General features: G+C 48.2%; 1 protein-coding gene across 3 annotated transcripts in view; it reads right to left on the bottom strand.

The window, feature by feature from the left end:
* The window catches only part of SYN3 (synapsin III), a 346,396-nt gene that overhangs the window by 77,239 nt on the left and 247,179 nt on the right, over nucleotides 1-21,978 (bottom strand). The window lies entirely within an intron of this gene.

Below are 21,978 nucleotides of genomic sequence, written 5' to 3'. Positions count from 1 at the left end.
CTGGGCACCGATAGGCCATTCAAGTAATCATGCAGGAGAATACCCCTGCAGCTTCACCATGGACTGCGATGTCTACAAAATGACTCCACTATCAGACATCTGCTGCCTCCAGGCCAAATCTGCCCGTCCTCCCTAAATCTGAGGCTTCGTGTTGGGATGACGTGTCCAGTAAGTAAACTAGTTACATAGTGGGGGAAATAATAATGAACACTTTGCTAGTACGAGCCGCATGCCCATGATGACATCATATCTCATTACTCTGTGTTATGTTACATTCCTCCATGCTGTAAGATTTACTGTCCGGAGCACCAGGAGATGTCTCCACTCTCATCCCTCAGACACGAGCCAGGACGCTGCACCAAGTCATTACTGCTTCTATCCCTTTCCCGGTCAGCTCTCAGGAAAGCTAGGATTTTAATACCATAGTCCGGGGACTGGTAATAATGATGTGTACAAAGTGGGACAGGTGCTGTGACGATAACGAGCTGTCTGCATGGTCTATGGAGGATCTGTGATGGCTTATATGGAGACATATACATGGAAGTGTAGAACTGCTGTACTGTAACCTCCCGAGGCATACACCCACACCCCACCAACCATCTGACTTTGGTCAGGACAGTCACGCTTTTTCGGGCACCCCAGCCACTGATGGCGCTATAAGTGTAATGTAGAGACTAACCTGATGGGGGGAATGTTGGTGTGCAAGGGGGCAACTTGGCGTGCAGAGGGTGCATGTTGTGCTCGTTGGCATATTGGTGTGCTACAATGGCATGCTGGTGCACAGTTGGGGCCTGTTGTTATAAAGGGTGTGCTGTGGGAGCATGTTAGTATGCTGGGAGCCATGTTAGTGTGCTGGAGTGGCATGTCAGTGTGCTTGGGGACACATTAGTGTGCTGTGGGAGCATGTTAGTGTGCTGGGGGACACGTTAGTGTTGTCAAAGTCGTAAAATATTGAAGAACACACAGCACGTATAAACTGCACACACATGCCCGCTGCGCGTGCACTTGTTCCGCCGTGCGTGCACATATCCGCAATTTGCGTATGGTCGCTCCCGCGGTCCTGCGCATGGTATGGGTATTTACGGCGGAGTTTGTGAACGCATGGAGAGCTATCAAAACATTACATATTCAATCCAAATAGTGCACATTGTACACATAGTCCCCCTGCACCACATCAGAAAGTATCAACAGTTTAAATGATTCCAGAACAAAGGGATTCGCCTTTACAGGATAAGAGGGGACAGACTAAGGTTATAAGGTGGTGTTTGGTATCCAGCTGTAGGGTATTTTAAGGGTAACATTCCGGTGTTGGTTTGCGGAAGATCGCATGTTCCTGCGGATAGTTAGGTGCAGAAGCAGAATATAGATATAAACTGTATTTACTGTATATTATGTATGCGGCGGGAATCCAGAGGAGACCACCCACAAGAGCAGTTGAGAAAGACATCGCCCACCTTTTCAAATCAACCTATGACCTCTCCTGTACTGTAAAGGTACATTCCTGTGTCCAATGGACAAAGGGATTACAGTATCCATTGTATTGCTTTTGGAAGTATTGTATAAAAAGCCTGTTGCAGCCTGGCCGGGCACAAGACTCTCAACGTTCTCAACCTGATAGCGGAGGACCGGACCAGGAGGCGCATGCGAATATTCTCACGTATGTACATTGACTGTAGCCATTTACTCTGTTGTATTGTAGTGCATAATTTGTATTGTTAACCCGCTTTCAGAAATATTACTCTGTGGTGTCGGAACCCAGTGATTAACTACAAATCGGTGTTGTGTCTTCCTTTTCCTGCTAAGGTTTAAGAGTGTATTAGTAACGCATCGCATTGCTGTATAAGGTTTAAAGTGTGTGCGCGCTGTGTGTACTTTGTACCCCCAGCGCGGCGTTTGTACGCTAAGTCTGTACAGTGATACAGGACTCCGTACGCAAACAGTGTATAAAATACAGAGCGTGTGTATTAAGTATAGCGGCCGCAGCGGCTAAAGGTTTAAAATGTATTTAAGGTGTGTTTAAGGTATAGCTTTATGTTTTAAGATAAAATCGACATTATCAGTGTGCTGGGGGACATGTTAGTGTGTTGGGGGACATGTTAGTGTGTTGGGGGACATGTTAGTGTCCTGGGGGAGTATGTTAGTGTGCTGGGGAACATGTTAGTGTGCTGGGGAACATGTTAGTGCACTGGGGAGCATGTTAGTGTGCTGGGGAGCATGTTAGTGTGCTGGGGAGCATGTTATTGTGCTGGGGGAGCATGTTAGTGTTCTTGGGTACATGTTAGTGTGCTGGGAAGCATGTTAGTGTACTTGGGACATGTTAGTGTGCTGGGGGAGCATGTTAGTGTGCTCGGGGACGTGTTAGTGTGCTGGAGTGGCATGTTAGTGTGTAGGGGGACATGTTAGTGTGCTGGGGGAGCATGTTAGTGTTGGGGGAGTATGTTAGTGTGCTGGGGGAGTATGTTAGTGTGCTGGGGAACATGTTAGTGTGCTGGGGAGCATGTTATTGTGCTGGGGGAGCATGTTAGTGTTCTTGGGTACATGTTAGTGTTCTGGGAAGCATGTTAGTGTACTTGGGATATGTTAGTGTACTGGGGGAGCATGTTAGTGTGCTCGGGGACGTGTTAGTGTGCTGGAGTGGCATGTTAGTGTGTAGGGGGACATGTTAATGTGCTGGGGGAGCATGTTAGTGTGCTGGGGGACATGTTAGTGTGCTGGAGTGGCATGTTAGTGTGCTTGGGGACATATTAGTGTGCTGTGGGAGCATGTTAGTGTGCTGGGGGAGTATGTTAGTGTGCTGTGGGAGCATGTTAGTGTGCTGGGGGAGTATGTTAGTGTGCTGGGGAACATGTTAGTGTGCTGGGGAGCATATTAGTGTGCTGGGGGACATGTTAGTGTACTGGGGGAGCATGTTAGTGTGCTCGGGGACGTGTTAGTGTGCTGGAGTGGTATGTTAGTGTGTAGGGGGACATGTTAATGTGCTGGGGGAGCATGTTAGTGTGCTGGGGGACATGTTAGTGTGCTGGAGTGGCATGTTAGTGTGCTTGGGGACATATTAGTGTGCTGTGGGAGCATGTTAGTGTGCTGGGGGAGTATGTTAGTGTGCTGTGGGAGCATGTTAGTGTGCTGGGGGAGTATGTTAGTGTGCTGGGGAACATGTTAGTGTGATGGGGAGCATATTAGTCTGCTGGGGGAGCATGTTAGTTTGCTTGGGTACATGTTAGTGTGCTGGGGAGCATGTTAGTGTGCTTGGGAACATGTTAATGTGCTGGAGCAGCATGTTAGTGTGTTTTGGGGGATATGTTAGTGTGCTGGGGGAGCATGTTAATGTGCTGGGGTACATGTTAGTTGCTGAGGGAGTATGTTAGTGTGCTGGGGGACATGTTAGTGTGCTTGGGGAGCATGTTAGTGTGCTGGGGACATGTTAGTGTGCTGAGGGAGCATGTTAGTGTGCTGGGGGACATGTTAGTGTGCAGAGGGGGAGTGTTTATGTGCTGATAGAGCATGTTGGTGTGCAGGAGGCACATTGATGAGCAGGGAGCGCATGTTGGTGTGCAGCGGGGGATTGTTGGTGGGCTGAAAGCATGTTAGTGAGTTGGTGGGGCATGTAGGTGTGGCATAGCCAGATTAAAGGGGGGATGCAGGGTATACTATACCCCAGGCCCCCCTCTGTCAGGGGGCCCCTCAGCCAGAGCACACTGACATCACTAGCTCTCCCTCTTGTGCAGCAGCAGAACCAGGCAGCCAGAATGCAAGCTGAAGAGTGTAGGCAGAGACACAGGAGTATAATGTTTCATGAGCTACTGATGGAGATTCTCGACCAGAGAAGAGATAAGAGGGGAGAGAGAGCTGTAAGTGACCCAGTTATCCTACCTTCTCCTCCTCCCCCACCTGGGTGTTTTGGTTCTGCGTAACCTATTATATAATGAGAGCATTTGGGTCTAGAGAAAGACACACAGAGTCCTCCTGAGTCCTGTCCCAGTGTGTAAGTAGTGTAGAGGCTGCTGCTATTGTATTTTTTGCAAGCTTTTCTTTTTCTATGTGTATTTTAAGGTGAAATTGTCTTTGTTCCTCTTTGTATACTGCTGTAGCTGTAGTTGTTTGCGCTGAGGAAGTAAGGGGGTGCTGATGTGTAACACATTCTCTGTTCCTCTGTACAGACCGTATGGGATACGTTACTGAAGTCTGACCCTAATTAGCGCTGGTGAGACAATGCGCCGGACCTCTAGCTATAGATCACCAGTGCTAGTGGTAACAATCCACGGGTCATTACAAGCAGTGAAATTCCACTGAGGCCAATTCATGTCCTGTTTGCAATCTAACATTTCACCCACTTAGAAGAATGATCTATCCCGGGGCCTAATGAGCCCCAGCAGTCACATGGGATTAGTTAGACACATCAGACAAAAAGGAAAATGAAACAATGCGCTGCGGTCTGTAACCGTGATACACAAGTGCACACATCCGGCGAATGTCGCAATGTAGCACAGCTGTATCACACAAGAAATAATAATCCTATAATAGGCCAGTGTATTGTGGGCTTATACGGGTCCCATTGTTTCCCTGTGTCCCCGGCTCCAAAACTCTACAATGTAAGCGAGCGCGCCTGACACGTCCTACGTGAAGGATAATAGCGCTGAGTATCAATAAGCTAGAACTACAATAACAGACTGGTCGCACAACCTACAGTATACACACAAATATAGCGGTGTGGTTTCCGTGCCCGCATGAGGGGTGGGGCTAAATGATGCAAAATCATGCTGCCTGGGCCAGTGACCCAGCGTCCGAAGATGCAGTCGCTGGTTCAGCACGCCCAGAAAATGAGGGCGACACACCCAGTTTCCTGGAGGGCTGCTTGTCACCGCTATGCTTTTGCTCCCAAATGCCAACAGCTTGCCAATCATGCATCCCCCGTCTCCCCCATGCAGCGGCAAGTGACAATGCAGGGTCCTGCAGCCTGCCGGATCAGCGGCCTACACATCGTTGTGATGTGTAGCCGGCCTTAGATTAATACATAGCTGTGAAGGGAGGGGGCGGGGCCTGCTGCTGCTGTCACTGCACAACTGCTAGACTGTCACTTTTAGCATGCCCTAATAGCAAAACTGTGGCAGGGCATGCTGGGATATGTAGTCCAACAGCAACTGGATGGCTGCACGTTGAACGGCCCTGCTGCAGGAAGTTATATAATAAATATTTAAATAAAAGCTCTAAACTGACCCTGAGTGCCTGAGGCAGTCTCCGAGGTGTTACGGACATGGCTCTACTAACTTTGGTCCCTGGAAATGTCCCTGAATCTGTCAGTACTGACCAACTGTACAATAGTTGTCCCGGATTTATCAAGCTTAGGAGAGAGATACATTTCACGGAGATAAAGTACCAGTCAATCAGCTCCTAACTGCCATGTTATAGGGATGTGTATTTAAAAATTACAGTTGGGAGCTGATTGGTTGGTACTTTATCACCGTGCAGTTAATCACTCTCCAAGGCTTGATAAATCTGGGCCATAGTTTTCTTTTTCTGCACGTCTCATATTATTCTTACAGACTCTTTGGGGGGAATTCAAATGTTTGAGAAGTCGGTTGGGTGTCTGTTTTTTCCTATTAGATAGGAAAAAAACAGACACCCAACTGACGTTTCAAACAATTGAATATCCCCCTTTTAGTCTATTGGCTCGGTAAATGAATATATCTGAACAATGGTGGTCATTCCGAGTTGTTCGCTAGCTAGCAGTTTTTAGCAGCCGTGCAAATGCTATGCCGTCTCCCACTGGGAGTGTATTTTAGCTTAGCAGAAGTGCGAACGAAAGGATCGCAGAGCGGCGGCATATTTTTTTCATGCAGTTTTAGAGTAGCTCAATACCTACTCAGCGCTTGCGATCACTTCAGACTGTTCAGTTCCTGTTTTGACGTCACAAACACGCCGTGCGTTCGGCCAGCCACGCTTGCGCTTTTCCTAGCACGCCTGCGTTTTTTCAAACACTCCCGGAAAACGGTCAGTTGACACTTCATATCAATCACTCTGCGGCCAGCAGTGCGACTGAAAAGCTTCGTTAGACCTTGTGTGAAACTACATCGTTCGTTGTAATATTACTTTGCGCATGCGCAGTGCGCCGCATACGCATGCGCAGAAGTGCCGTTTTTTTGCCTCAGCACTGCACAGCGAACGAATGCAGCTAGCGATCAACTCGGAATGACCACCAATGATGGGCATTGTAGTACCCATGGTGCGCCCAATTTTCCCCTATGCGTATGCATTTAAGAGTTGGACTTCCCCTTTGGGAACTTCCAGAGGTACTTCTAGAGGAAGGATTCCAGACATGTATTAATGGACACTAAAGACAGGAATTGGGAATTGCGGCTATTTCAGATTTCAGCTCATTTTCTACATTTACTGCTAGAGAAAACAAAATGCATTTCCCTAATAGAGTTTTCCTACGGCAACTTCTCAGAAAAAGTGGAAATGAGCATTTCTGACACTTTTCAGAAAGTTATGAAACTTTTGCACGCACGGAGCTTCCAGCGACATCTTTCAAATGTGAAACTAACCCCAACGTGTATACGGCTACATGCTACATATCCAGCAACTTTACAGCATTGCCGCCTTCAGATAGAACCAGCATGTTATGTAGAGTTTAAATAAACAGATGTAGTTTAATGTAATGTAATATCAATCTATTAATCCTCAATGCCGACCGCTGACACAAACATTAGGAGGATCTTGTTTTCATCGCGTATGGAAATCAGGAGATGGTTTTCTATGTAATTCTATAGACTCTATCCATCACAGCGTACCGGAACTGTCACTGGCGGCTGAGTAATCCCAGGAAGGCGTCCTATTTGTATAATGTGAAAGAGATGAGAGCTACTCTAATTAGGAGATCCCTCAATGCCTCTGCGCTTTCTACCTCTGTGATGAGACATTCGCAGACGCAACGTCGGAACTTGCTCAAGGAACAAAATAAAACACAACAGACGTCAACGCGTTTCATTCAAAAATGTGACCTCTCACGGGTCAGGGAGGGTCTTTTCCAATCTGAGCGTTATATTATAACATCACAAGGGGAGATGAGTCAAACATTCTGCAGAGGAGATGTTGAACATGACATCCAATCAGAATCTAGCTATCGTTTATCTAGTACATTCCATAAAATGATAGGTAGAATCTGATTGGTTGCTATAGGCAACTTCCTTACTTGTCCTATTTACAAGGTTTGACACATCTGGCCGGAAGCGAGGTCACTTACCAGTGGGATTGGCATCACCACCCCATGTCATTGCAAAAGAGGCAAAACGCAATAAGACTGGGTCTGCTAATTAATATACAGGGATGAGACTGATTTTTATATAAAAACTTAACCCAGAGCAGAATGGGTTTTCTCACTGTTTTGCCAGGACAGTCTCAGGGGATCTGCGAATGCGCAACCCGGCCCATCCTGACGACGCACGCGCAGCGGAACTTAGGAGTTCAGTTCCACTTTTCAAGATAAAATAATAAATAATACTGTCGTTAAAAATAGATTTAAAACAAAATATAATCACCATTGAAAAACGTTAAACAATAAAGTATTTCTCATCCATTTCCTCTGCTATGTAAATCCTGTGATGGCGACAGCAGATGAGGTATTGCGTGCACCGCCGGGATGCCTGTTATATAGGCTTCCACACGCCTTGCTGTCCGGTTCATCTTCATGTTGGCAATAGCCCCTAGATAGGGATTGTAGGGACACGGGCACGTGGAAGGGGCCCACGGGCAGTCTCCATGCACTGTGCCATAATGGGCAGCTATTCAGGGCTGTAACTAGGGGTGAGCGAGCTGTGCTGCCACCCTGGGTGCAGAGCCTAGGGGGTGGCACTGGCGCGCTCACGTTCCACCTATGTTTGGCATGCAGGGTGCCTGGATGGCAACCATGAAAAGTGCCCTTATGACCCTGCGGACAGTCAGTCACTTGCTTACAGAACCTTCTGGAGTGACCTGAGGACTCTACAAGCAGTCAGCTACTTCCTTGTCATGGCAGCTCTGCCCCTTGGCATCATGTCATGGCAATGTGAATCGACCTCCTAGGTACTGGGGCCATTTTCTTGGTGATTTCTGCTGCATCTGTGGAATGGTGGAAAGCAGATACTGTATGCCCTGGGTGGGTTGGTAGGTACTCTTATTCTCAGGGACGTACCTACCACCGGAGCATCCCATCCTATCACATAGGTATGCTCTGAGGCTCAGTGGGGAAAGTCTACACATGTCCTTCTGCTCCACAGGCCCCCGCTCTGCTCTTCTGATTGGTGGGTTTTCAGTTCGTCTGTAGTAATTTTGGCTGTGAGGCACAGGACACGGTCCTCCTGTGCGGTACGTAGACACGTATGACCAGGACGCCCATGGCTGCATGCTATGGCCCTGCTTACACCGATAATATGAGAATGTATATTACAGAAGCCCCCAGTCTACAGTAAGTAAGCACACTGCCAGTGGGAAGATTATCTAGCTACTAGTCATCATCATAGTCACTAACATTATAATACACCGACACAATATACAACGTATGAAGACAATCTGGGACAGTTCTATATTAACCCCTTCAGTGGTGAGTTGAGTTGAGTTTAGTTAGTGAGTTGGGGTGTGTGTTTTTAAATTGGCGTGAGAGCGGGGGGAAGGGGCAGGGTGAGGTTATTGCCTGGCGATCCCCCGCGGGCATTGCCAGCCCCAGCACTGATTTGTGGCGCCCGGGAATCAGCATAAGACATTATACAGATAAGACCACCCGGCCAATAGCATACCTCCCTACTTCTGTGCTTGAGAAAAAAGGGGCGTGGTCTATGGAAAAGGGGCCGTGGCTTTGCGGGAGTGCTCGCGATCGCGAGCCACGCCCCGTTTACATCACTGAAGGGGCATGCCCGGCGCTCTGTGAGCTGCTGGCATGCCCCCTCTCCTCTCGTCTGCACTGAATAGACACTGTGCACATGCACTGCCCCCCCCCCCCCCCCCATTGCGGGACACTGTGGCCCGTGGGTGGAACAGCAGGACAGTCCCCCAAAAATGGGACTGTCCCGCGAAAATCGGGACAGTTGGGAGGTATGCAATAGGAGTCCAGGGGACGGGCTTATCTCCATAATGGAGTATGTTGATTCCCGGGCGCCGTGCACACTGCACGGCTGTCCCCAGGGAATCAGCAGGTAGTATGCACGGAAATCTTCTGGAGTTGCCTATGCTATTGCGCTGGTTACCCCTGAAGATTTCCATACATACCACCGAAGGGGTTAATATGACACACTGTAGGTCCAGTGACGTGCGGTGGGGTGAGGCACGTGAGGCAGAGCCTTTCCTGTCATACTAACATTTCCTCCAGAGTTTTTACTGTATAAAGTATATGAAAAATACAAAGAATATATCAGAAATATCTTCTTTGCATTATTCTAATCATTTTTATAGCCAAAACTCTAGAGTAAAAAGTCTATGGCTGGAGAGCCAGTGCCTCATCTTCTCCTCTTTTCCACACATCTCTGACCAAAACTCACCAAATTCCCAGGTGTTTATACTGCTGCGCCTGTGTATAATGCCCACATGTATATACCGCTGCACCTGTGTATAATGCCCTCATGTATATACTGCTGCACCTGTGTATAATGCCCACATGTATGCACCTGTGTATAATGCCCACATGTATATACTGCTGCACCTGTGTATAATGCCCACATGTATATACCGCTGCACCTGTGTATAATGCCCTCATGTATATACTTCTGCACCTGTGTATAATGCCCAGATGTATATACTGCTGCGCCTGTGTATAATGCCCACATGTATATACCGCTGCACCTGTGTATAATGCCCTCATGTATATACTGCTGCACCTGTGTATAATGCCCACATGTATGCACCTGTGTATAATGCCCACATGTATATACTGCTGCGCCTGTGTATAATGCCCACATGTATATACCGCTGCACCTGTGTATAATGCCCTCATGTATATACTTCTGCACCTGTGTATAATGCCCACATGTATGCACCTGTGTATAATGCCCACATGTATATACTGCTGCACCTGTGTATAATGCCCACATGTATATACTGCTGCACCTGTGTATAATGCCCACATGTATATACTGCTGCACCTGTGTATAATGCCCAGATGTATATACTGCTGCACCTGTGTATAATGCCCACATGTATATACTGCTGCACCTGTGTATAATGCCCACATGTATATACTGCTGCACCTGTGTATAATGCCCACATGTACTCTATGGCTCATGTATTGTGTGTAAACCTGACTCTGGTGCTAGACAGTGCCTCCTGAGCCATTTAGCTCGATAGGTCCCAGTATGGATAAATATGTGCTCCGGATGACTGACACAATCCTTACATTAATGGTAGGTTACCTAAATACATCAAACATTCGGGGGATTTCCCTGATCATTAATGTAACGATTTCCATCCGCAGTCCCTGCAGCAGTCCCCGGGGAGCCATTTGTAGCCTGGAATGTGACTGAATAGCTCATTACATTCACTTTTTTCAGTTATCAGCTGGGATTAGCGTGTTCCCACAGAGCACTACAATGGGTTATATATATCTTCTGCTGCGACGCTGTAATATAGGGGACTTTTCATAGGAATCCCTGTTATCTCCGTGATAAAGGATCAATTGTCTCCACACAGTGACCCACTTCCCGACATTCATTTTTATTACATTACATTATGGGCAGCGCAGTTGGTGTAAGGGTTAGCATTACTGCCTCACATCACTGAGGTCTTGGGTTTGATTCACGCCCCAGCCCTATCTGTGTGGAGTTTGTACATTCTCCCAGTGCTTGTGTGAGTTTCCTCCGGGTACTCCAGTTTCCTCCCAAATATACTGGTAGGTTTTTTGGCGCTGTGTGTGTGTGTGTGTGTGTGTGTGTGTGTGTGTGTGTGTGTGTGTATATAGATTGTAAGCTCCACTGGGGCAGGAACTGATGTGAGTGGCCAAATACTCTCTGTAAAGCTCTGCGGAATGGGTGGTCTTCAGTATGCCGACTGTCGGGATCCCGGCGCACAGTATACCGGAGCCGGAATCCCAACAGCCGGCATACCGACATTTCTTCTCCCTCGTGGGGGTCCACGACCCCCTGGAGGGAGAATACGCGCGCCACTGTGCCCGCAGCATGGCGAGTGCAGCGAGCCCGCAAGGGGCTCATTTGCGCTAGCCACGCTGTCGGGATGCCAGTGGTCGGGCTCCCGGCGCCGGTATGCCGGGAGCCCGGCCGCCGGCATACCATACTACACCCCTGCGGAATATGTAAGTGCTATATAAATAACTGGTAATAAATATATTACATCTTCCTGACCTGATAACATCAATGCATGGAAAGTGTTAACATTTCATTTATTTTAATATCATCTACTGTATGTCCTGAGAGAATTAGTAAATACACAGAATCTGGGACTTGGGCTTGCAGCGCTTACAGCTGGGAGTCAAGCGCAGCACAAGCAGAGCGCATATGTTGTGACATCGCAGAACATTGTTTGCATAAATCTGCATAATGGCATCCTTGCACCGCATTGCAGGTCAGCGAGTGTATGGAGGTATCTGTCCCTCACGAGTGAGGTATATATGATGTGACTCACAAGACTGTGCACACTGGACCTTATTCACTAAAGACTGCAAAATTTGCAATTCGCAATCTGGCCGATTATCAAACGCCTGCGCGTGCATGAGTAAAAACAGCGACAGATATTACGTACAGATTGTGATCGCAATTCAGCCGCTGTTTGACTGGCAAGAAGCCGGCATTTCTGGGCGGAAACCCGCTGTTTTCTGGGTGTGTCTGAAAAAAACGCAGGCGTACCCAGGCATTTTTAAGGAGGGCCTCTGACGTCAGCGATGACCACTTCCAGCCACTCGTGTCGCAAGAATTGTGGATGACGTTGCCTGGCACAGATAGGGACAGTCTTCGATGTTCCGGTAATTGCGTATACGTTCTGTGATCAGCCTGCATGTTGCAATGCATTCGCAATTTCTGCAATGGGCGTTTTTTCTCTATTTTGGTGCGGCAAATATTTGTTCCCGGCAACTGCAATCCTTGCTGAATGAGGTCCACTGTCTGTATTTAGCAGATGTTCCTAATTTTGCAACGAAACCAAAAGGCTGTTTAGCTCTGCAAGTTATCCTGGAGCATATAGTGCCCCTGTGTTGCGGTGTGTTGCGCCGCTAAGCCTCTACCCTGAATCTGATTGGCCCTTGGCCCATCATGCAATACTGCAAAGATCGCCATCGCTGGCTCTCCGTCAATGGATTCATGCCATCGATGTTAAAGTACCGATGGTACCAGCTATTGTGTCTGTGATGATGCAGGCACACCTACATCTTTGTGTTACCAGTTTTTTAATGGTATATATTAGTGAACCAGTTATTGGCCAATGGCAGGCGTATGCCCACAGGAGACCAGCGTCATCTGCTCAGTGTCACTAGAAGGGCAGAGAAGCTGGCGGACGGTGCGGCACAGATGAGCCTCTTGCTAAGGGGCACAGAATCCACAGTTCATAGCCCCGGCTCTCATACTCTCCAGGCACCGTGCTGCAGCTGCTCTCTGACCCTCCCATCTCTCTCCTGATGTCCCAGTAACACAGCGCACGCAATGTACGGAGCAGCCTCAGCCTCTCGCCTGCATGGGGTGACTGGATATACAGAGAAGAAGTCACCGTTACAAAAGTTGCAAAAAGAAGGAATTCAGCGATGAAAGATGTAGCTTTGGCGGAATCTGCATTCTGTTCCCCAGGGCCGGATTAAGGGTCGGTGGGGGCCCTGGGCAACGTAGATTGTGGGGGCCCCCACCTATGCTTTCTTGAGAAGTCCTTGCCCCCCTCCCGGAGCCGTGCGCGCGCATGCACACTCACATGTTCATATACACACACACATACATACACTCATATATACACACGCACACACACACATGCACACCTTTACTTACATTGCAGCAGGGAGCGCAGGCTGTCCGGTGGCTAGCAGTCACCGTCTTGCGGGATTTCCTTGTCCCCCGAGACTGACTGTGCAGGAGTTCCTCGGCGGCTGCAGTTACTGAACATCTGAGCCGCCGAAGGAAGATTCCTGAAAAATGTAGGGGCCCCTAATGTGTGGGAGCCCCTGGGACAGCCGCCCCTCTCACTCCTGCCTTAATCCGGCTCTGCTGTTCCCGCTTCGATATATATACCACCGGATCTAGCATCGTAATACTACGTAGCATGGCCAAAAAGCAAAACTGTAGCAGGGCATGCTGGGATGTGTAGTTCAACAACAGCTGGAGTGCCAAAAGTTCCTCCATCACTGCACTAATATTACACGTGCCTAGTGCAAAATGCATTACTCTGTGCAAAGATGTTGGCCATCACCAGTGCATTTTTGGGCACTCCCTGCCCAGGAGACAGCCAGGGCACAGGTGATGGGGGCACCTTTAATCCACGCAGGGTACATACGGTAATCATCTACACCTACAGGCTGAGGAGTGATGAATACGGAAATAATGAATATACAGAAATGAGAGACATAAGACAACGTGTCTGATGGGACACCAGAAAATTAAATAGAGAAGAACATGGAGAGAATGAAGAAAACTATTCTGGTAACACACACACACACACACACACACACACACACACACACAGACCTTGACATCCGCTCATCCCTGCCAAACCTATGATTAATCCCAGAGCATTTAGCAGATAAGGACGGTGACGTGTCCTGTAGCAGAGAGCGGTGCTTTCCAGGTCCCCAGACCAGCTGAAAACACACAAATCACAAGTGTTTCATGTCAAAACAATCAAATCCCCCAAAATATGGAAGATAAAACAGAGAATATTCACATGCCATCAGCCTATGCCAGGCTGGATTTCCCACCCAGAGACACAGGATGCCAGGGTAATAGCCCACACTGAGGAACTGTGGGTAGACGTATGCATTTTATGCAAGTGATCACCTGTCAGCCTTGTCTTTACATTGCATCATGGTCCTGCATCTTCTGAGATTGTATATACTGTAGTATATAGTCAATCGGTATAAACTGAATCACGTAGAGAGTGAACACATGGAGGGGCCGCTACAGTATCATGTACACTGCATTTTCTGTAGTCATGTTTTATCCCCTTAAACACCCTCCAACCAATTTAAGTAGCTTGTGACGCTCGAACTGTGGTGGAACTACAAGTACCAGCATGGTGTGCTGTCATGGATCATACACTGACATTGGTGAACATTGTGTTAAATATGTTGAAAGTGGAGCACGCCACTGTACATTGGCCCTCATTCTGAGTTGATCGCTTGCTAGCTGCTTTTAGCAGCATTGCACACGCTAGGCCGCCGCCCTCTGGGAGTGTATCTTAGCTTAGCAAAATAGCGAACGAAAGATTAGCAGAATTGCTTGAAAATATTTTCCTGCAGTTTCTGAGTAGCTCCAGACCTACTCCTAGATTGCGATCACCTCAGTCCGTTTAGTTCCTGCTTTGACGTCACAAACACGCCCTGTGTTTGGCCAGCCACTCCTCCGTTTCCCCAGCCACTCCTGCGTTTTAGCCTGACACGCCTGCGTTTTTTAGCACACTCCCGGAAAACGGTCAGTTTCCGCCCAGAAACACCCACTTCCTGTCAATCACTCACCGATCAGCAGAGCAACTGAAAAGCGTTGCTCGCCCCTGTGTAAAATTGCTTAGTTTTATGTGAAATTACTTGGCGCGTGCGCCCTGCGGCCCATACGCATGCGCAGAACAGCCGGTTTTTAGCCTGATCGCTATGCTGCGAAAAAAACCTGCAGCGAGCGATCAACTCGGAATGACCCCCATACTCCATGTTGCTGCTCCTCCAAGGAAGCTTCATTCCCTGTACCAAGATGGCCACCGAAGCTGCTACTGAGCATGTGTGGAGCCATCTTGGGACTGTGTGAAAGTGCCATTGAGACCTGCTATTCCCTGCTGATTTAACCGCTGCTCCAGCATCCTGCACCACTACCTACATACACTCTCTGGCTGACCTGCATGACACCCCACTCCGCTCCATCTACCAGTGTGTATAACAGTGAGTACGGCTGTACTTGCTTTATCTTCAATAAAACCACCCCACTTGTCAAGTAATTGGGATGGTAGTAGGTGTAATCCGCTGGTGTGTACAGAGACTCTGCTACATCCTCAGTATGTATACAAATACTTCCAACTAAACAACCAATGAAAAAAATATATATATTTAGATATTTGCGGGGGGGTGATGAAGCCTTCCATGAGGCAATGAGAACAGACAGGTGCTGTCCAGCCAGCCTGTCTGTAGCACAATGATGGCCCCCAATAGACGCACAGTGTATAAGACACAACACGCACATTCATTTCCTGTCTGGTATTTTTGTTTGTACAAGTCTGATATGTTTTATTATCATAGAGCAATGAAGCTATAGCAAGGCGACATACAGAACTCTTCCTAGAGGCTACTTCCATGATAACATCAGTAATTGCAGCTGAATTGGATACTATTTATAGGCACTTATACCTATATTATATATATATTATATACACTTCCATCTCTAAGCCGACGGTTTAAGAATTGTTTTAAACTTTAATGTAAATATATTTATACATCTTTACTGAGCAGCTGTTGTATCAATGTGTTTCTCACAATCCTTGTTAGGGTCTGGCTGAGCCGGACCCACATTAAATGCCTGAGACTGTCATCCAGCCAGACAGGTAGCATTGATCACAACCATTGCAGGGAATTCAATTAGTGGCGGGCGCTGTGCCGGACCTATTCAATTAGCGGGGTTTCTTGCAGACCGATTGAACCTTGTAGCTGATGAATCTGCGGGAAAAAGTAATGGTAAAAATACCCAAAATTCTTCAGTGTGATCAGTGAGTTTCCGGGCGTGAATCCCGATTTTTCAACGTGGGAAAAGGGCTATTTCATTGAATAGCCTTTCGACGTGCCGCGGGGATTTTTGCCTGCAATTAGTCACAGCTAATTGAATACCCGCAGAGTGTCCGCATCATTCACTACTACAGCATTACGGGAGTGAAATTTGGGCTTTCGCTGTCAGAAACGTGAAAAAATTGTTTCAAAATATAGATTACATATATTTAAAAATATCTATAAATTATTAAAACAATTATTAAAAAAGCTATGCTTCCACCTGCAAGCACTCGGGTCCTCTAAAGAAAATATAATTGGGTGGATCGGTCACAACCAATGTGAATTGCGTGCGCCATCCAACCTCCCACTTTAGTTATCAATGTCTGACTTTGGAAACTGCGGGGCTGTGTGCTGGGTGTTATGCACCTGTTAGCAGTGGCTGCGGCTTGAACGGCCAAATACGCCCATAAGAAGGGGTGACCACATACCTTTGTCCATGTAGTGGATGTAGAATTAAATATCAGAATGATAAAAGACACAACACACAGGGTCAGTAGTGTTCACTACCAGCTAAACATATCTGTGTATAGCATTTCGTATGCAGATACAGTCGCACACAGTATATAGGCATGCTGCATATCATTTTAATCAGCAGAAGCTGCTTGTGCGTCCTAGCCACATAGCAACGCATATATGATGCATTTTCATCAAAAAGGCACCTGACGTTAGCAGAGCTGCCAGCTGACTCACCCCAGGCATCTCCTGCTACATGGCGTATTGAGGCAAGCTGTATGAGGACACATCTGTATCCAAGCAGAGACAAAGGTCACAGTGTAAGCGGCCGTGTGAGTGCTGTGTGTGGGTGGGTTGTGGCATTATGTGTGTCATGTGTATAAATGCATTAATAACATACCTCCCAACTTTGTCCCGTCGGCAAGAGGGACACACGCGCGCTCCCGAAAAGGGGTGTGGCCTATTAAAAGGGGCGGACCCGCTATCGCGAGCCACGCCCCGTTTTCGTTACTGAGGGGGCATGCCCAGCGCTCTGTGAGCCGCTGGCATGCCCCCTCTCCCTCTGTCTGCACTGAATAGACGCTGTGCGCATGCGCACAGCGTCTATTCACCGCTGCTCTGCCAAGCAGGGCAGCAAGAGACGGAGCCTCCCAACTGCACCCCCCCCCCCCCACCGCGGGACACTGCGGCCCACGGGTGGGACAGCGGAACAGTCCCCAAAAAACGGGACTGTCCCGCGAAAATCGGGACAGTTGGGAGGTATGTAATAATGTGCTGCATATGTGTAAGAGGCACTATGGGGTAAATTTACTAAGCTCCCGATTTTGACCGAGATGCCGTTTTTTCATCAGTGTCATCTCGGTAATTTACTAAGCAATAATCACGGCAGTGATGAGGGCATTCGTAATATTTTGAAGTCCTAGGAAAAAAATCACGAATGAATACACCATCGGTCAAAACGCGGCTGTTTAAGTATGAAACTCGGTCATTTACTAAGTAGTGCAAAGCAAAAAAAAACAAACACTGCCGTGAAAAATTACAACTCGTAAAAAAGTGCTAAAAAAAAACAGACCTTTTTTTTTAATTCGTGATTGGATAGGCATGCACGGATCCATGAGATCCGTGCATGTATATCAGTGGGAAGGGGTGGGAAAGTGCTTATTTTTTCAAAAAAAATTGCGTGGGGTCCCCCCTCCTAAGCATAACCAGCCTCGGGCTCTTTGAGCCGATCCTGGTTGCCGAAATATGGTGAAAAAATTGACAGGGGTTCCCCCATATTTAAGCAACCAGCATCGGGCTCTGCGCCTGGTCCTGGTTCCAAAAATACGGGGGACAAAAAGAGTAGGGGTCCCCCGTATTTTTAAAACCAGCACCGGGCTCCACTAGCTGGACAGATAATGCCACAGCCGGGGGTCACTTTTATATAGTGCCCTGCGGCCGTGGCATCAAAAATCCAACTAGTCACCCCTGGCCGGGGTACCCTGGGGGAGTGGGGACCCCTTCAATCAAGGGGTCCCCCCCCCAGCCACCCAAGGGCCAGGGGTGAAGCCCGAGGCTGTCCCCCCCCATCCAATGGGCTGCGGATGGGGGGGCTGATAGCCTTTGTTGTAAAAGAAAAGATATTGTTTTTAGTAGCAGTACTACAAGGCCCAGCAAGCCTCCCCCGCATGCTGGTACTTGGAGAACCACAAGTACCAGCATGCGGCGGAAAAACGGGCCCGCTGGTACCTGTAGTACTACTACTAAAAAAATACCCAAAAAAACACAAGACACACACACCGTGAAAGTATAATTTTATTACATACATACACACATACATACATACTTACCTTATGTTCCCACGCAGGTCGGTCCTCTTCTCCAGTAGAATCCAAGGGGTACCTGTTGAAGAAATTATACTCACGAGATCCAGGGGTCCAGGGTCCTCGGGGAATCCAGGTGTAATCCACGTACTTGAAAAAAATAACAAAACGGACACCCGAGCCACGCACTAAAAGGGGACCCATGTTTGCACATGGATCCCCTTTTCCCGACTGCCAGAAACCCACTCTGACTGATGTCTAAGTGGGTTTCTTCAGCCAATCAGGGAGTGCCACGTTGTAGCACTCTCCTGATCGGCTGTGTGCTCCTGTACTGAGTGACAGGCGGCACACGGCAGTGTTACAATGTTGCGCCTATGCGCTCCATTGTAACCAATGCTGGGAACTTTCTGCTCAGCGGTGACGTCACTTTAGGTCAACCGCAGGGCAGAAAGTTCCCAGCATTGGTTACAATGGAGCGCATAGGCGCTACATTGTAACACTGCCGTGTGCCGCCTGTCACTCAGTACAGGAGCACACAGCCGATCAGGAGAGTGGCACTCCCTGATTGGCTGAAGAAACCCACTTAGACATCAGTCAGAGTGGGTTTCTGGCAGTCGGGAAAAGGGGATCCATGTTGGGTCCCCTTTTAGTGCGTGGCTCGGGTGTCCGTTTTGTTATTTTTTTCAAGTACGTGGATTACACCTGGATTCCCCGAGGACCCTGGACCCCTGGATCTCGTGAGTATAATTTCTTCAACAGGTACCCCTTGGATTCTACTGGAGAAGAGGACCGACCTGCGTGGGAACATAAGGTAAGTATGTATGTATGTGTGTATGTATGTAATAAAATTATACTTTCACGGTGTGTGTGTCTTGTGTTTTTTTGGGTATTTTTTTAGTAGTAGTACTACAGGTACCAGCGGGCCCGTTTTTCCGCCGCATGCTGGTACTTGTGGTTCTCCAAGTACCAGCATGCGGGGGAGGCTTGCTGGGACTTGTAGTACTGCTACTAAAAACAATATCTTTTCTTTTACAACAAAGGCTATCAGCCCCCCCATCCGCAGCCCATTGGATGGGGGGGGGGACAGCCTCGGGCTTCACCCCTGGCCCTTGGGTGGCTGGGGGGGGGGACCCCTTGATTGAAGGGGTCCCCACTCCCCCAGGGTACCCCGGCCAGGGGTGACTAGTTGGATTTTTGATGCCACGGCCGCAGGGCACTATATAAAAGTGACCCCCGGCTGTGGCATTATCTGTCCAGCTAGTGGAGCCCGGTGCTGGTTTTAAAAATACGGGGGACCCCTACTCTTTTTGTCCCCCATATTTTTGGAACCAGGACCAGGCGCAGAGCCCGATGCTGGTTGCTTAAATATGGGGGAACCCCTGTCATTTTTTTCCCCATATTTCGGCAACCAGGATCGGCTCAAAGAGCCCGAGGCTGGTTATGCTTAGGAGGGGGGACCCCACGCAATTTTTTTTTAAATATTTGACAGTGTTTAATTTAAAAAAAACAAAAAAAATGAACCCCAGCACGGATCACACAGATCCGGCCGAGATTCATTGTAAAAAAGTCGGCAGTGTTTTGCTAATCACTGCCGTAAAAATAGAAAAAAACCCACGAATGACATCGACATCGGAACAAAAGAAAAACCCGAATACGACAGCTTAGTAAATTAGTCGTAATCAATTCAAAAAGTTGCAGTTTTACACTTTCGATGTCATTCGTGATTGAACTTTGACCTGAAACGGGAAAATACGAATCTTAGTAAATTTACCCCTATGTGTGCCATTATGTGTATAAGGGCATTAATAATGTGCGGCTTATGTGTAAGGAACATTATGTGTATAAGGGCATTAATAAAGGTTGGCATAATGTGTAATGCGCCTTATGTTTATAAGGACATTAATAATGTGTGTCATATGTGACAGGGGCATTACTGTGTGGTATTATGTATATAAAGGCATTACTAATGTGTGGCATTATGTGTATAAGGTGCTCTACTGTGTGGCGTTTTGTATAGAAATGGCACTGTTGTGTGGTGTAATGTGAATAAAGCGCACTACTGTGAGGAGTAATGTTTATAAGATAAAGTGGTCCTACTATGTGATGTAATGTGAATTAGGGACACTATCGCGTGATAAAATATGAATAAAGTTGCACTACTGTGTGGCATTATTTTAATTGGGGATACTATTGTGCGGCCATGCCCCTTCCCGAAAGAACACGCCCGTCTTTGGGCTGTGCGCCGAATGTGCGCTCTGTTCCTATTTGAAATGTAGGGGATGGGAACACCAAAATAAGAACTGCTATGGGTGAGGGGTAATGGTGCTGGGAAAGAGGTGCAGGGTCAGAGGCGGAACTAGCAGCGGTGCTAGGGGGCACCAGACAAAATCTTGCCTAGGGCATCATATTGGTTAGGGCCGGCTCTGCCAAACATACTCTCACAGAATTTCCAGGAGACTCACAAAGTTCAGGGAGCTCTCCTGGACTCCTGGAAGGAAAGGTCGGACTCCTGGCACCCATCCATTTCCCATGTAAAGTGGGCAGTCCGGGGGTGTTGATGATGTAATCTGCAGTGAAACACGTCAATGTAGCCCCGGATCAGTGGCACAATGCTATAAATCACAACATTCTTCATTAATGGGCTGTGATGATGTAAACTCTGCACTATGCCCTTCACCTGGAACCCCCCCTTTCAGCATCATGCACCTACTCAATTCACCTCCTACTCACCCTCACCACACTTCCCTCCAAACTCCTCTTCTCCCTCCAGCATCCTATGTCTCCCTGTCCCTAAAGGCCCGTACACACTGGTCGATATATCGGCCGTTCTCTTGAACGGCCGATATATTGCGGGACCGTCGGACAGTGTGTACGGCCGACCGCCCGTACACATGCTGCGGCGGCCGGCGGTGATTGACAGCTGAACTGAGCGGGCGTGTGTACACGCCCGTCCAGTTCATGACGTCAGTCCCCGACGGATCAGGCAGTGTGTATGCACAGCACACTGTCCGATCCGTCCATAGGGGTGTAGTACGGCTGACCGGCGGTCTCCTGACTGCCGGTCAGCTTACCGACGCCGGGATCCCGGCAGCATACTGACGCCGGGATCCCGGCGGGGAGGGGCGAGTGCAGCAAGCCCCTTGCGGGCTCGCTGCGCTCGCCACGCTGCGGGCTCGGTGGTGACCTGCGGTCGCCACGGGTTCTATTCCCACTCTATGGGTGTCGTGGACACCCACGAGTGAAAATAGTCCCTGTTGGTCGGCATGCAGACCATCGGGACAGTGACCCGTCGGGCTGGTGGAGGAGGACATGTGACTGTCGGTCAGCTGACCGGCGGTCACATGAATACCACCCGTCCATAGATATATCTGCAGATCAGTTGATCTGCAGATATATCTACTAGTGTGTACCCACCTTTACATTGGGGGTAATTCCAAGTTGATCGCAGAAGGAAATTTTTTTAGCAGTTGGGCAAAACCATGTGCACTGCAGGGGGGGGGGGCAGATATAACATGTGCAGAGAGAGATAGATTTGGGTGTGGTGAGTTAAATCTGCAATCTAAATTGCAGTGTAAAAATAAAGCAGCCAGTATTTACCCTGCACAGAGACAAAATAACCCACCCAAATCTAACTCTCTCTGCACGTTATATCTGCCCCCCCTGCAGTGTACATGGTTTTGCACAACTGATAAAAAATTTCCTGCTGCGATCAACTTGGAATTACCCCCATTATGAGGTTACCTAAAGGATAAAAAAGGGGCAGACTAGATGGGCCAAGTGGTTCTTATCTGCTGTCACCTTCTATGGTTCTAT

Source organism: Pseudophryne corroboree, chromosome 6 (genome assembly GCF_028390025.1).
Source record: "Pseudophryne corroboree isolate aPseCor3 chromosome 6, aPseCor3.hap2, whole genome shotgun sequence".
Taxonomy (NCBI): Eukaryota; Metazoa; Chordata; class Amphibia; order Anura; family Myobatrachidae; genus Pseudophryne; species Pseudophryne corroboree.
Note: the sequence above shows the minus strand (reverse complement) of the source record. Positions and strands in the feature narration are given on the sequence as shown.